Genomic DNA, 4,623 nt, shown 5'->3' on the forward strand with positions numbered 1-4,623 from the left:
TTACGTCATCAATTTTAGTGACGCCAAGATTGCTACACGTTCGTAAAACTTGTAGAATGGAATCTACACGTAAGTGAAAACGTGTAGCTTTAATAATAAAAATTAGCCGATTTAAGTATAAAAATATGATTGTTAAACATTATATGGAATGTTTAGTTTTTTGAGCACTTATTTTCATTAAGTTTTTTTTTATTCACTATGCCGTATATACTCGCCTATAAGTCGGTCCGCCTATAAGTCGGTTGTATTTTTTTCGGTTATTTTGCGAGGATTTGCCATTGACCCGCCTTTAAGTCGGACCAACTTTTTGTCAGAATCAGATGACAATTTCTAATAAATGTTCTAATGTTTTTAACCTGATTTCAATCAATATTTTTAGAAATTTAGTTGACATTTTACTTTAAATCATAGAAATATAAATAATGCATTCTTAAGATGAAAAAAAGTATTAGATATATGTATATAAATACTTGTACTTTACGTTTAATCTTAGAATACATAAAACCTAATGATATGATATATCCAGACTTTATTCAACGATAACCATGTTTATAGAATACTACGTTTCGCCGACCAGAAAAATGCCAATCCTTTTATGACTCGCCTATAAGTCGGACATAGACTTTTGGTCTAAAATTTAACTCCCAAAAAACCGACTTATAGGCGAGTATGTACGGTAATTAAACTGAAGACAAAAAATTTCTAAATAGTTGAAACAGAGACAATGATCGCAGTGTACAGTACATGATACACGTCATAAAAATCTCAACAGACAAATAAAAAAACCTTGTACGTGTACGTCAAAATATATATAAGTACACGTACACGTACAAGTTTAAGATCTCAACCTCTCTATTTTGTCCAATCATAGACGTTATTCATAACTGAAAAGGAAATGAAGCTATGTCAAAAATTTAAAACTCGAGATTTCTGTATTTTGGAACTTTTCCGATGATTGTATTATCATTAGTTATTAATTATCCCTTTTAACTATATTAATGTCATTGCTAATGAATGTCAATTTTCACCGCAGTTTAAAGTTACAGTAACAAAACTTAATAAAACCGTATTTTATATGCTCAATGCCATGGTACTCAAGCCCTCCTTATAATAAAAATCATTAATTAAAGGGATTAAAGGTAAACTATATATCAAGATAGACAATGTCACTCTCAGCAATTTCTTCAATAAAATTCTTAATCCTTCAGTAAAAAAAATTCTGTAATTTTTTAAAGAAATCTGCTATATTGTTTAAGGTATAATAACTGGAGTTTTATGAAGAGACTTACATTTACAATTGACGACTGACTTTTACAATTTAAACGTAGACAAACTCCATCCACTAAAATGTCAAAGTCAGCTGTCAAATGTAAAGGTAAGTCTCTTCATAAAACTCCACTAGTAACTGAAAATATATAAATGTTACAGTACATTTACTGGGTCATTCTTTCTAAAAATGGATTTCCGCGAATTTTGAAGGACATGTTTATATTCAAATATTTTCTTTTATGATATCATTTAAGCAACACGCCTATGTGATGAATGGAGTTTAAAATTATTTGCTTTTTATTCCGCATCGCAAAAGCTATGAAAACTATAATTGTCCTTAATCTGGTGTTGAATAATCTCAAAGGATCTTTGGTAAGTATCAACTTGATTTTTTGCAGTATTTGCTGCAGGTTCAGTCGTTTTATAATTTTTAAATTGTTTCATATCTTATATTATAATGACAAAGGAGTATATATGATAAGAGCCAATTTTGGCCCCCTAAAAATCAACATTAAAGAATGACATTCAGATATGTTTAATTGATATTTATTTTTTAGAAGAGATTATATAAGAACTATTTCCAATATATTTTACACATTTATATGCACTCACTAGCTATAATGACATGAGAAATAATGCTATTTTTGCTATCTAACAAAAAAGCCAAAAATATACCTTTTTCTTGATGTTTTTTCTTATGGGAAACATAGAGTGCAGTGTAGAACATACATGATCTTTCTGTCACTGATTAAAATAGGATAGATACATCTTTGGTAAAAATATAAATCTTGTTCTAGGCTGCGCTCTATATTTTCTGGAAGAAAAACTGCTTGAAAATAAGCAGTTTTATATAAAATATGCTAAAATGGCGGGAAAACGTGATTTTTATGATGTCGTATTTCTAAAATAACAGGATTCTTATCAAAATAAAAATGACCAATAAAGGTCACATATATAGCTGTTCAAATTAAAGCTATATATAAAGTAACATTAAGAAATTCATTTTAAGGGGCCATTTGAGACACTTACCATATATCACTCTTTAACGGAACTTTGGAGAACAGACAAATAACTATGCGTCAATAAGATTTTTTACAAACCAAATTCTTGAGTTTTTTGGAATTGAGTCACCTTTTGAACTAAGATAATTTCAATAGATAAATTAATAAAAAGCCTCAAAATAACGCAACCTATCTATTTATGCATGGCTTTCCACAAAGTCCTACTTTCTCTAACAAATTTAAAGTATCAAAATACAAACAACCCATATTTGTAAATCTATGCTTGACTTCCTACTATGTCCTCCTTTGAATTCTGCATCATAACTGACAAAAAGAAAATGTGGATTCATAACCAGAAACATTGTACATGGTTTTTTTTTGTTACGTAATTCGAAACCAACAAAAAATGACAGGTTAAGTTTGTGCGCAAATATACATATACAAATGAAAATGCCTTTGTTGGGAAGAAAGCACGCAAAACAAATATGACAAATTACACAAGCAATAAAAATTGTCAATTTTGGGAGAACGCTCTAGCTGTAAAAGGATAAGAAATCATTAAAACAGATTAAATATAGGGCAACGCAAATAAGATGGAGAAAATATAATTAAAACTACAACCAAACTTCCAAAAAATTAATCATATTTAAAAGTGAGTTGAATTTTTTCTACATCATAACATGATACTTATGAATACAATAATCTCGAGATTACTGAGCTTAATATTCCTCAAAAGAACTTTAACATGTATTACAAGATATGCCTGACTTACTTTTTAACACCCTACTGTTGGTACTGTAATTTGAATTAGCTTTACTCTATATTTCAATAAAACATAATAGATGGAGATAACGAACTGTATTCAAGATCAAAAGTCTATAAAACAATACAAAATAGAAGAATAGCAAACATGAACCTCCAAAACTTCAGAAGTGGGATCAGGTGCCATGGAGGAGTGATCAACCCCTGCTGACAAGTTTTGTCTTCTTGTCCTGATGTTCTGTAGAAAGCGAAGAAAAGAGAATTCTAATGCAATTATTTTGTAAAACACCTTTTGTTTGGCTAATGCACTGATGTTTGAAGCAGTAGAACGAGCATTAACAAGGCAGAAAGCTTTTCATTGTGACGTCATAATAGAGCAACGCAAAAACACAATGCCCCGTGACGTATTTCATGCAACGAAAACAATAAAATAAGACGTAAACAACAAACAAAATGCATGGATTGCATTAGAATGGGAATAACAATCTTCTATTTTGATAACATCAAAATCAGCATTAACGGTCGCAAATATTATTTGCGACCGTTAATGCTGATTTAACAGTCGCAAAAATCCGTTTTACCGGCTCCGCTTACGCGTCGCCGGTAAAACCCAGTTTACAACCGTTAAATCAGCATTAGCGGTCGCAAAAACCAAATTAGAAGATAGTTATTCCCTAAGTTAAAAAGTCGTACGCTGAAATACGATGAAATAGCTGTATTTTACTTGACACTTTACAAACATAACGTTGATGTAGGATGGACATGGTATATACATGACACTTTACACTTAGTGCACTTCGTTAACTTTTCCCGTTTAAGTATAATGTATATGTGAGTTTTCAGTGAAAGTGCTCTGCCCGTTATACACATAATAACTTTAGTGTAAATAAACGGCAGAATTCGGCCATAGTTCTGAAGAAATAAATAGACATTTAAAACCTTTTCAGGCCAGTTCTTGTGAAAAATCCCTACCTACGGTTGCCTCCGTAAAGACATGTCCAAGAACACAAGCTGAATGGAATGCCGAGGCTGAACGAAAACAATGCCATGTTGTGGAGCAGAACTGTACTTCACAAAACAACTTCCAATACCACTGTTTGATAAATGCTTTTGCAAACGCAACAGTTGAAGTCTGCGCTCCAGCCAGAAATATAATAGGTTATAAAAATTTATGTCCCCAATTCAATATCTTATGCATATTTTACTGTTCTTTCTATTGGAAATAAACGTAAAATACAACAAATTGTAAGTATTAAAAATAAATTTTATCGATTCACTATTTCTATCTGTTTCTTTTATATATGTCAAAGTTAATATTCCAGTTTTTTCTTCAATGTACGATATGGAGATAACAAATACTATTCAATATCAAAGTCCATAAAGTAATAAAAAAATAGGAGCAGTGCAAACCCGGACCTCTCAAACATCAGAGGTGGGATCAGGTGCCACGAAGGATAAAGCATCCCCTGCCGACCGATCACACCCGCTGTGTGCTCCTTGTCATAATCGAAAAATAACGGAAAATCCGTCTTCAATTCAGTGCATAAATAATTGACTAACATTAAGTATGAAAAACGTAAGTCAGTATTTG

Source organism: Saccostrea cucullata, unplaced genomic scaffold, assembly GCF_032062105.1.
Source record: "Saccostrea cucullata isolate Sc308-1 unplaced genomic scaffold, CSIRO_AGI_Scuc_v1 ctg666, whole genome shotgun sequence".
NCBI classification, from domain to species: domain Eukaryota; kingdom Metazoa; phylum Mollusca; class Bivalvia; order Ostreida; family Ostreidae; genus Saccostrea; species Saccostrea cuccullata.